Source organism: Ursus maritimus, unplaced genomic scaffold (assembly GCF_017311325.1).
Source record: "Ursus maritimus isolate PB19 unplaced genomic scaffold, ASM1731132v1 scaffold_4, whole genome shotgun sequence".
NCBI classification, from domain to species: domain Eukaryota; kingdom Metazoa; phylum Chordata; class Mammalia; order Carnivora; family Ursidae; genus Ursus; species Ursus maritimus.
The window spans coordinates 1505660-1517807 of record NW_024426552.1 but is presented as its reverse complement, the minus strand read 5'-3'; the positions used below and the strand labels follow the sequence as shown (position 1 = coordinate 1517807).

General features: G+C 52.3%; 1 long non-coding RNA gene across 2 annotated transcripts; it reads left to right on the top strand.

The window, feature by feature from the left end:
* Positions 1–5811: 5811 nt before the first annotated feature.
* Positions 5812–11947, top strand: LOC103680689. 2 transcript variants are annotated; one of them, XR_573144.2, is made up of 3 exons: positions 5833–6296; positions 7752–7955; positions 8090–9583. It is a non-coding gene; the product is annotated as an uncharacterized LOC103680689 (long non-coding RNA). The 2 variants fall into 2 exon arrangements; XR_005832274.1 differs by lacking the exons at positions 7752–7955; positions 8090–9583 and adding an exon at positions 10821–11947 and having other exon boundaries at positions 5812–6296.
* Positions 11948–12148: the final 201 nt, after the last annotated feature.

Here is a 12148-nt window from a genome sequence, read left to right as displayed (position 1 = left end):
ACAGATTTGTCACCCTGGGCTGGTCAGTTAGGAGGGGAAGACGGAGCTAGTTCAGACTGCTGTGTTCCAACCATGGCACCATCTCCTCCCAGGTACACGACCTGGGGTGACTGACGTAGGCTTCTGGGCTGCAGTTTCACCCGTAGGACACCTGGCCCATAGCCAGTGCTCTGTCATTGTGAGAGGCTGGGTCCTGGACTGTCGGAGGGCTCTAGATCCCTGGGCACAGTGCCAGGCCATGATGGCCTGTCTGATGTGTGGGACGTGGGTGGATGCTTTTATTCATCTATGTCCCCAGTGAAGTGATTTACATGGCACTCCTCGTATGGTGGCCCTCAGTAAATATTCACCAAAATGAATTTAATAGATTTATACTCTTGTCATCAGAGAGGGTAAGTGCTGTAAAAATAAGAAAAAGGGCCCTTTCCCATGATACACAGGGCCTACCGTTAGGTGGGATAATGAATCTCAATTATCAACACTCGAGCACAGCTTTGTGGGCGGGCGAGCTGAGCAGTCACGCAGCACTCTGCTCTGGAGGGTCCGTGCTCAGGCGAGCTCTCCTGGGAGGACACTACTTGCAATTTTAATGCTCTGTGGTTGCTGCTTTGTAATGTTAATAATGTTAAGGGGTGGATATGGGCACATGTGCCCCGAACACCGAGTGGTGGGTGGTAACCCTGGTGCCTGGGTGGGAGGGTCTATATTTGCCCTGTAAGTATTCCCATACCTGAGGGAGCATCACACTAAATGGCAAATCAAAGCACCATATCGGGAGAGGCAGAAATACAGAGAGAGGAGACAGGGAGAGGAAGGGAGAGGGAGAGAGAGAAAAGCACAAACAGAGACACAGACTTCAGAGGACAGGAAAGAACTTCTTTGAACAAAGTGACCCACATTTTCATTTTTCACGGGGTCCTGCAAATTCCATAGCTGGCCCGGCTCTCAAGGATTATACAAATATGAGATGTCCCGCCAGGGTTTGCTCTTTACCGAACACAGAGAAGACAGCAAAACCCCCTAAGGAAAGTCATGATTGCACTTCCTCTTGTGATTCCGGGGACCTTGAACCTTCTTGTGTCACCGCCCCACTAGCTCAGTCCTGTGGGCACAGTGAGCACCATTTGTAACACTGTATCCCAGGTCCTGGCCTGTGCACTTAGGCAAGAAAAAGAAATAGGAGCCACCCAGATCGGAGAGGAGGAGGCAAATCTGTGTCTCTTCATAGACAACATGATCGTAGGTGTAGATACAGAAAACCCTAGAGAACCTATAGAAAGTGCTAGAAGCGGTACGTGAGCACAGCAAGGCTGAAAGATAAAGTCATTATAGAAAACCCTGTTCGTCTCTATATGCTAGTAAGAAACAGCAGGAAATTAATGTAAAAAGTACGATTTACAGTCGTAGCAAAACCCAGGAAACTGTTGGGAATGAATTTAACAAAAAGAAATGCAGGACCTCCACACTGAAAACTCCAAAATGCTGCTGAGCAAAAGGAAGGCAACTAAATGAGTGGAGATACATACCATGCCCACGGATGGGACATGCAGCGTCAGGGAGCTGTCCCTTCTCCGCTAAATGGCCCACTTGATCCATACTGCCCGCAGCAAAATCCCAGCAGGCTTCTCCGTAGAATTTGAGGGGCTTGTTCTAAACACGTCATGGAAACGCAAGGACTCTGAGTAGCCGCTCCTGACAAGAACCGGGGATCGGGGATCGACGCAGCCCTGCCTACTGCAAAGCTACGGGAATCCAGGCATCATGGTGGCAGTGAGGACAACAAGTAGATGGAGGAACAGAGTGGAGTCCAGAAGCAGACCCCCTGGCCAGAAATCGCAAGACTGGCTTCCTCTCGGATTGACCCGACAGAGATCCCCGGGGGGTGGTCACTGCAGTGAGACTGGGGTTCTGGTCCCAGCGAGTGCAGATCTGTCACAAGCCCTCCTGCTGTGCAGGGTGCACACGGCCTGTCAGCGCAGTGGGTTAGTTAATACGAGGGGGTGTGGTGGGGCCGGGGGCAGCACGGCCCCGGACCTTACCGGTGAACAGTCCAGAGATGGCAAACTTCCTGCAGGCTCCTTTGGGTCCTAGAGTAATTGCTGTTTTAACAAATGTGTTAACAAGTTTCTGTGACTTTCTAGAAACGTTTTTAATCATTAAGCTCAACTCCTCCTGCCAATCAACTGGTTGTGAGGGAGGCTGGCACACTGGAGCGGGTGAGCCAAGCTGGTCCGCACCCACCAGCATGACGGCGGCTGGGGGCTTCCCGAAATAGCAGAGTGTGCAGCGCCCACACACGTCCTGAGGGCAGCGCAGTTAGAGAGGGCGGGTCCCCCACTGCTCCCCTCCCCCCAGGGGGCAGGCCTGGGCCCCATCACAGAATGGTGGGCATGTCTGACATCCTCACCCAAGCCCACCTATTGGCGTATGTATTAAATCCCAAGCGTTAAAAACCACATTAAGATGAAAGTAGAGCCCGGGAAAGCCGCCGTGGCGCGCACAGCCAGCCCTGCTCGGAGCGTGGGACGAGGGCTCACAGAGCACCCCTGCAGGCTACATGCACTTACTTAGTGGGCAACCAAGATATTATAAGACAGTCAGGGGAAAAATGTGTTTTTCCATTTTGGGAAATAGTCAATGCTTTTATATCCTACCAAAAATAGAAGTGGAATTCTAGAAAGCAAAAATAGGTGGGCTTATGCATGTATGCAATTCAAAGGGATCCACAAAGACTACCATGGTCTCTCATCTTTCTGGAATGTGCGCCTGGGCCGCCATGAGGCCGTGGACCAGCCAGGACAGCAGGCAGCAGGGAACTGGCTCTGGACCCCTCTCCAGACCCAGTTCTTCCCCTGATGGACCCGCTCCCTGTGGGGCTGCACCACTCACAGGGGTGCACTCCTCGCCTCTGCCCCCAACAGTGACAATGACGAAAAGAGATCCTGTCCTGAGACTTTTTGTCGCTTGATCTTTGTCCCTGAAAAGAGATCTGTGAATTGCTGACTGGTGACTGGGTCACAAGTCCCTTTGGTGGGAGCCTTGGACGGCTGGAGACCCTTGCCCTTTAGGACCTGGGTTGTGTTAGAACAGTGTGTGCCACGTCCCGCATTGGGGGAAGGGTCTCTGGAGGTCCCTCAGTGCAGGCAGAAGTCGTGACTTCCATCTGAATGGACCCTCGGGCGGCATTTGATATGCTGAACTTATATTTTGCATTTCCATACTTTGCTCTAACATGATTTAGCCTGTATACGTGGATGATACATGGCTTATAGACAGTTTTTTTGAGGAGGACATCGAGGCCCACGGAGACCCAGCACCTCTCCCGGGAAGCGGCCTGTCCTCACACTGGCCTTTGTGCTCTGGACGGAAGGAAAGGCCCGAGCCTCTTTTCTTCCAGGCGTGGTCCAGGTTGTGAGAATTAGCCGCAGACAGGCAGGCACACAGGCCAGCTGGAGGTCAGGAGGCTGAGCGTGTGCACAAATTCTCCTGTTCCTTCCACTGCTTGTCCTTGAGTAAGACTGTGAGAGAGGGCAGAGCAGAGAGGGCTACTAGAAGGGTGCTGGGTGTGACGGGAACTCCGGGAAGCACCAGGCACACACCCCACAGAGGTACGGGAAGCAGGGTTAGTGGGGTGGTGGTTTGGGCACCATCTCTCCAGAAAGTTCTGCCATGAAAAGAAGCCCCATCCCAGAGCTCCCCATCTGGGCATGGGGCCTTGCCAAGTGTGTCTCTGGGTCTTCGATGATGAGAAGTTGGAGTACAGGGGTTTTGGCAAACCAGCCCAAAACAGCAAACAACACCTTGCTCAGTGATGCCCAACCCCTCTCAGTTCCTGCTGAAAATGGGCTCCCGGGGGCCACCCACAGGGTCTGATACACTTGGCCTGGGCGTCCAGGGTGCGTATCTGTTGGGACAGCCAGGCGACTGCAACATAGCTGCTCTGCAGGCCATAGTAGCAGGAAAACTCAGCCAGCATGTGCATTTGTAGCCGGCAAGAGGAGTATTCACCAGGAAATACTCAGAGCTTCTCCTTCCATCCTCAGTCTGCTAGCTGAATTCCAATGAGTAATGGGTGCAAACAGGGGAAATAAGGAGATTGAGATTGACTTAATTAAATCACAAGGACAGAGCCAAGCAGATCTTCCCAGAAGAGAGCACAATAGATGTAGAAGGCGGCTGGGCAGGAGGGAGCTTCTGGAATTTAGGAGAGAGCTAGGGGCAGCTGCCATGCCATGACGAGGGATCCTAGGGGAGACAGAGCAGAGGAAGTGCTGCAGGAAGTTGCACTGTGTGTAGGAATATAAATACCCTCTCTGCTTTGGCATTCCCTGATCAACTGGCATAAAGATTTAAATTGCTTTTCAATTCTTTCTGTGTGTCAGACTGGTATTTCTTCTGAAGGCAACATCATGCCAAGGCAGGCAGCCAGCTCAAGTGCCCCTCCTTCCTTCAGCCAGTCTTCTCTGGTCTAGAGGAGATTGGGTTTGGCAAGACCAGTGTTTGACTCTTGCCCAAATAAGAAGAAATAGAAAATCTTAATAGTCCTATGTCCGGTTAAAAAAAAAAAGAATCTATAACTAAACACTGTCTTACGAAGTAAGCTCCGGACTTAGAAGGCTTCTGAATTCAACAAAATTTATGGAAGAATTAACATCAGTCTCATATTATACTCTTCCAGAGAATAGTAAAGAAGGAGAACACTTCCCCACTTATTTTATGAAGTTCAATATAACCTTGATACTAAAGCCTGAAAAGGACACTGTAAGAAAGAAAAATTGTAGCCCATCTCTCTCATAAACATGGATACCGAGGTCCTGACGATATCTTAGTGAACCAAATCTATCTACATGAAAAGGGCATCGTGACCTGGTTAAGCTTCTTTGGGAAATGCAAGGTTGGTTTAACACATGAACCTCAGTCAAGTTGTGCAGTTAGTTAGTCTAACAGGATACCTGGTGGCCAGCCATGAGGAGTCATGGTCAGCTATGGGGAAGGTCAGATGCCCACCTCGAAGCTGGATCAAACCAGAGAGGGGCAGCCCACCTCGAAGCTGAATCAAACCGGAGAGGCCCAAGATGGCGGGTAGCCATGACAGGAAACCCCTGACCAAAGGAAGAAAAGGTCCAATCCCTGCTCCCAAGAAGTTGCCGTCCTAAGTAATGAATATTCCTCCCCCCAGTTAACAACTGTCCATAAAGGGTAGAAACCCAACCCCCAGGGCGTAGCTCCCTCTTGAGTTCACCTGCCCTCACATCTCAAGAGCATACTTCTGCTTTAATAAACTTTCCCACGTGTGTCACTTATCTGCTCTGTTGTGTGTCCATCCTTGAATTCTTTCTCCTGATGGGACCAAGAACCTTTGGTGACATCTTTGGGAAGGGTTGGGTTGGGAAGTGCCAAGACGACACCATATCTGGGTCCCTACCTCACACCGTACGGACACGGCAGTTCCAGAAGGATTGTTGCTCTAAGTCTGAAAATTGGAACAATAAACCCTGGGGAAGGTGACAGGAGCGTATCTTCAGGACTATGGGCTGGTCCAGGTTTTCTAAACAGTCCACGAAGAGCACTAGCCATGGAAACGTGGAGACAGTGGATCACAGTGAAATTAAGAACTGTTCATTAAAAGACACGGTTGGATTCTGGGAAGGCCAGCTGCTGAGCGGGGGAAGGTACCCGCACACAACTGATTAGAGAGTTGACATCCACAATATACAAAGAACTTCTACAAATAAATAGGAAACACCCGAGCTGCGATGTCATGGGAAAGGACACACACGTGGGCAGTAGGGTCGGGTACAGATGTCCAGCCGCATTAGTCATCAGGGAAAACCACAGGGTGCTTCCGTCACAGCCTCCAGAACGGCCCAAATGAAGAGGACTGTTAACGCCCAGGGACGGTAAAGACAAGGAGCAACTGGAACGCTCCCAGCCCGCTGGGGGGACGGAAAGAGGGTCGGCACTTTGGAAAACTGGCTGAAGTGGGACGTACGTGTGCCCTTGACTTGGCTTATGACCGACGGGAATAGTACGTGTGTATCCTGAGAGACATGCTGGACGACGTTCCCTGAAGCGTTGCTCACACAGCAGAAAACAGGGAACAAGCAGAATCCCCGTCAGCGGTAGAATGAGGAAACATACTGTGGAACGTTAACACTCTGGACACCGTATTGCAGCAGAAACGCACGATCCGTGCTGCTCAGACAGAGCGCGGGGTCTCCCACACCTGGTCCGAGCAGAAGCACGCGGCGTGAACACGGGCAGGACCCAGCGACGGGGCGCCGGGCCGCACAGAGGTACCCCCAGAGCCGGGAGGCAGCGGACATTGGGAAGGGGGCCTGGGTGGTGGGCATGGTCTACTTTTTGCCCCGGGCGCTTCCGACGCGGGTCCTTCTCTGTGCATATATTATGCCTCCGGAGACCTTTAGCAATGTGCGTCGGAGGGACCCTTCTCGGGCACCAGTCAGAGCGGCCGCGTTCTCGAGGAGCCCTGAGAGTTCTAGCTGCAAACGGTCGGTTCCAGCCGGACTATAGTCCAAGTCCTCCCGTCCCCCCAGAGGGCTTTAAATAGCCACACGCTGTCTCTCCTTTGTCACTAACCAGACTTTGATTAGCTGTGTCTCTGGAAGGGGCCTGGAGGCTGGGAGCAGGGGGCCGGGGACCCCCCTCGTTCCACTCCCTCCGCTCTCCCTTGCCCAGCTTCCGTCCCTAACTGCCTTTCACTGTCTCCGGAAAGACGGCTAACATAATAATTAAGAGATAACTCAGCAAAAACGGAGAAAGGAAAGCTCCTTTTGGTGGTTCTAGTTCGTTATGTTAGAGGAGTGCGTTACCAGCTGCCACACTGGTTTTGAATCTGATTTATAAAAAATAATCTACCACCATTCGAAGGAAGTTGGTGAAGCCACTACTGTTTGGTTTTATATATATATATATTTTTTTTTATAATGATTTTTTATTATATTATGTTAGTCACCATACAGTACATCCCCGGTTTTCGATGGTTTTATATATTTTTTTGTATTCATCCCACAAAGCGTTTGAGGTGTTTGGCAATTTGAAATCCTAATAGTGATGGTCCTTTGTAGTTTACAAAGTAGTTGACCTTATGTGACCCTTTAGGTCACGTGTGGTGTCACTATCCCCAAGCTCAGCACTGAGACCTGCCCCCTCCCCTGTAACGGCTCTGCACACACTGTCCCATGGGCGCTCACGGAGCCCCTTCCTCTGTGGGGAGCAGGCGGTGTTTGCGCAATTCTGACACTATGGGCGCTGCGGGGACACATCTCCCGGGAAACATGTATGAGCCTCTGCAGGGTGTATGCTAAGGAGGGGACTGTGGGCTTATTGCATGGAAATTCCGAGCTGCTTTCCCAAGTGCTGTACCTTCCTGTTTCCCGTGTGCACTGTTCGGGGGCTCTTGTGCCCAGACTGTCGCTCCACCAATCTTGATACCTGGTGAGGGACTTCTCCCCGCTGATCGTCCTGTCTTGACCATCCTTCTTCTTCCTTTACAATTTACACTGAAGGGGCGTCTGGGTGGCTCTGTCAGTTAAGCATCTGACTCTTGATTTCAGCTCCGGTCATGGTCTCAGGGTCCTCAGATGGAGCCTGCTTAAGATTTTCTCTCTCCCTCTGCCTCTCCCTATCCCATCCCCCTGCCCCCCTCTCAAAAAAAGTCATTAAAATTTACTTTTAAAATATACCTAATATGCAATATATATATTCACATGCAACTTGATTTACCAAAGGGTTATGTGTGTGACATACGTGTAAGTCACGAGCACCGCCCGTGCCCCTCGTGCCTCAGCGTGCATCCCAGACTGAGACCGTCCCCAGTCACCTTCATCTACGTGCTCGTTCCCGAAGCTGTCCCTGGTGGCCTTCCTGCTGGAGGCAGTCTGCTCCTGAAACTCCGTGCTTATCACTCTGGTAAACGTGTCATGTGTACATAGGTGCGTACGTGTGTGTGCATACACGCATGTGTGCACGTGATAACTTACATACACACACGCAGTACAGTAGGTATACCCACGAACGTGGTGTGTGCCTGCCAAGCCCTCTCAGGCTCCGTTCTCCTTGTTTTCAGGCTCTCTGAAACAGAGCATTTTTCAGCGAACATTTCATCTGCACGATTCACCCATGATGGGCGTTGCTGGGGTTGACTCAGCCAACAGTTGTGTCGCCAGGTCAACCCGGGGCGTGTGTGCACTGTGTGGACTTACCCGGATGGATGTCATCTTTCCCAGTAAATGGACAGTGGGCCACTGCGGGCAGGGCCATGCTGCACCTGCTGCGGGCTGCCTCCGGCCACGTGTGGGGGGATTTTTCTGGGGTACGTAGTCAGGAGTGAGCTCGCTGGCTACTGGGGGACACAAATATTCACTCTGATGAGACGGGCGTGTCCCCGGGAGGTTGCGGACTGTGCCCCACCGCGACGTGTAAGAACCCTGCCGACCCGCGTCCAGTCCGACACTCGATGCTGTCGGTCTTTCCGACCGTGGCCGGCGTGCTGGCTGTAACGGCAAGACTGTGAGCGGGGGCGGCACGTCCCACCAGTGGGGCGCTGAGAAGCTCTTGGTGTGCTTCCTGCCTGTTTGCCTTCCTCTTCTGCTCACGCCTCTCGTCCATTTGTGTTAAGTCATTTGCATTCTTTTGTGGGGTAGTTCTTCATGCTTTTACGCTTCGCAGCCGTCCTCTCCCTACTCGGTGTGATGCGTTACTTTGTTGCATCTTAATTTCAGTAGAGTCGGGTTTATCCATCTTACCTTTTATGACTCGCACCTTTCGCACCTTAAGGCGTCCTTCCTTCCCCAAGATCATGAAGATATTTGCCTCTCTTTCAAATATTTTTTTTTCTCCCTAATTTATCCGGAGCTGAGTTTCGGGTAGGGTGCCGGCATATACCTAAATCCAGTTTTCCCCCAAATGGACGAAAAACGTCCCGGCATCACTTAGTGAAGCCGTTTCTTCCCCCACTGATCTGCGGTGGCTCTTCTGTGGCAGGTGACACCGTGAGCGGGCCTGCTCCGGGCTCTCTGCACTGCTTCATTGCCCGCTTTCTCCGTCCTCGGCGGGTCACGAATGGCGAGATGTGCGGTAACGTCCGCGTAGGTCTTCACGGGCGCTGGAGCAAACCCCTACCGTCGTCGTCTTCTTTAGAGTGTCTCGGCTGTTCTAGCTCCGGGGCCTTCCTGTGATCTATTTTAGAATCAGTCAAGATGCATAAAAACCGCCGTTGGAATATTTATAGAATCCCATTGACTCTACGGGTAATTTGTGGGAGAGGTGACAACTTTATGACCCTGGTGTCCTCTTATGTATTAAAATGGTGTCTCTCTACATTCACTTGCTCTTTCAATAACTTTTTAGAAGTATTTTTTCTTCTTAAAGATCACACACCTCTTCTGTTAAACGTTTATTTTTAACTCATCCTTTCATGAGCAAGGGTAAACGGGATTGTTTTTCTAAATTACGTGTTTTTTGTTAGCTCATGCACAGAAATTGGGGTGTGTGTGTGTGTGTGTTGGCTTTGTACTCAGTAATCTTGCTAGATTTTATTAAATCGAATGATTTAGCTGCAGATTATTTTGTTTTCCACGTGTGCCGTCATGTCACCCGTGGTTGTCCACATCCCCCCCGATGCTGCGTGGTGTCCTGTCCTCAGGGCTTTCATGATGCTGAACAGTGGAAAGGGCCCGTGTCCTTGGTTCGTCCTGATTTTGGGAGACGGTGTCTCACATTTCACCGTGTTTTTCATGCTTGTTTTAGGTGCTTGTAGGTACCCTCTATCAGGTTAAAGAAATGTCCTGTTATTCCCAGTTTCTAAGAGTCTGTGTTTCTAACCGTGGGGGATGCTGGGTGTTATCCCAAGCCTGCCCTGCACCCGCTGAGAGACGGTGCAGGTGTTCACTTTGACCTCCTGATGGGTGATCTGCACGACAGATTAAGTGTTAAGCCAATGTCCTGCTCCTGGCTAAGCCCAGCTCGGTCGTTCTCACCTCATGCCTGGATTTCGGCTTGCTGGGTAAGCACCTGGTGCTAGGTGTTAATTTAGTTTATGCATGAGGTTGGTCCATGGTCTCTTCGCTGCCGCTCTTCTTAGGTTCCAGAGTCAAAATGACGTCGGCTTCCCCATAGGAGACGGAGGGTGTCCTCTCTTTCTAGCCAGTTCTGCCCCCAGCACCTCACCGAACTTGTCAAAGTCACTACGACCTCCGTGTCATTTGTTTGGACTCATCATGGTACTGACTCAGCGTTCCTGCTGGAGACGCTCCCAGTGGGGCTCCTGGCGCTCTCCTTGGCAGCCACCACTTGGACCTCTGAGAGGCCTCGCACACTCTGCACGGAAGGCGCTGGTAGCTTCTTCCCAGCTCCGCCTCATCTCAGTGCATGGCGCTGTCCCCTGCCAGCATGCGCTAGCCAGGTCCTTCCCGCACAGCGCCCCTTCGCCCAGTCCATCACCAAGTCTTACCGAGTCTGCTTCCAGAACATCTGAACTCCACCTGCTCCTGTCTAATGGAGTCACTGGCATTCCCCCTGGGGGGGCGGCAGCCTCAGGGCACAGCCCTGGGGGCCTCGCGCACCACCACAGCCACACTAGTGGCACCCTGGTTTTGCATTGTGTTTCTGTCCCTCCCCAAGAGAGTCCGTGCACTTCGACGGGGCCGGTCGAACTCCCAGCGTATGGGTGGAGCTGGGCTTCAACCAGGAGTCGGCACTTTTTCTGTAAATGGCCCAGTGGTGGATATTTTAGGCTTTGTCGGCCACACACATCTCTGTCTCATCTTCTTTCTTCTGCCCAATCTGTTTTTATAAAGGCACAATTCATTCTGAGCGTGTAGACTGCACAAAAACAGACCACAGGCCTCCGCGTGCCCACCGCCTATCTTCAGGCCTCGGGGTTAAGCACTCCAGCACCTTCCATCTTGATGGTGGCTGAGGGAGGAAGATCCACGAGGCCCAGTCCCATCAGGGTGCCGCCCCTGACTGACAGGCTGATGAAGTCCTGCCTTCCTTGAATGCCTGTCCCGTGGGAACGCCCTTCCCTCTGCCTCGGGACACCCTCGCCACCCGCCCACCCATCCTCAAGGCTCAGCTCAAAGCCACGGCTTCATGAAGCTTGTTCTCTGGCTTGGCAGCAGGGCCGGCCACGGCGCCGGGGACGCACACAGCTCCCCATTACAGCACCCGTGGTCTTTACCGCCAGAGCCTGGGCAGCGGGGGCGGCATCCTCCTTTCGTAGTTGGAGAACAGGCTCAGAGAGGCCAGTCGCACGGCTGATGTGCGGTGGGTCAGTGTCTGGGCCCTGTTCCACCCAATGCCTGTGCTCTTCACCCGGGCCTGTCTCCCCGCGGTCATGCACGCCACCCCGTCTCACCACTCTCGCCCAACGCCGAAGCAAACCCATCGTCTTACTCATCCGTGCTCACCGGCGCATGTGACGCTCGGCGCAAGGCATCCAGGAGCCGGCAGCCTGTTCTCGAAGCCCTGTCTCTGCCTGCCTGCTGCGCGACTCTCACTACGGCCCGCTCCCCCGCGCATGGCAAGGGATGAAGGCCATCCTAACCACCCCGGGCTCCACGCTGCAGGTCCAGGCACAGACTCAGGGCTGTCTCCGTGCCAGCCCCAGCTTCCAAGTGAGGTCACACTGAGTCAGAACTCCACCTCTGGTCCTGGAGCTGGGGAGTGGGAGGAGGGCACATGTTCCATCCTCTCACAAACAAGGCCTCTCTGGGTCCATCCCACGATAGGGGTGCGTTCACTGGGGCGGGGGTTCCCGGAGAAGGAGGTGCACCGGGAGCTGGGCAGACTCCATGCACGGTGCCTGCTCCTGGGAAGAGCTGACTGAAGGCTTAGCGCCATCTGGTTTTTGTCATTCCGGTGTCATGCTTTTCATAAACATAGGACAAAAAAATATTTTGTCTCAAATAAATGTATCACAGTATATTGGCAATCTCTCATTAGCAGTTTTATCTTCCCGACTTTTTTAGAAACCAAGAAATCAATAGCCTACTTTTAGATTGCCATCTAAAAGTACCCGTGGGTGTCCTCTCCCAAGCACACTGGGCAGAGTGAAATAAAACAGGGAAACACGTTTTCTCAGATACATTTTGTTGGACACGGGGACCACAGTGGAACAGACTTC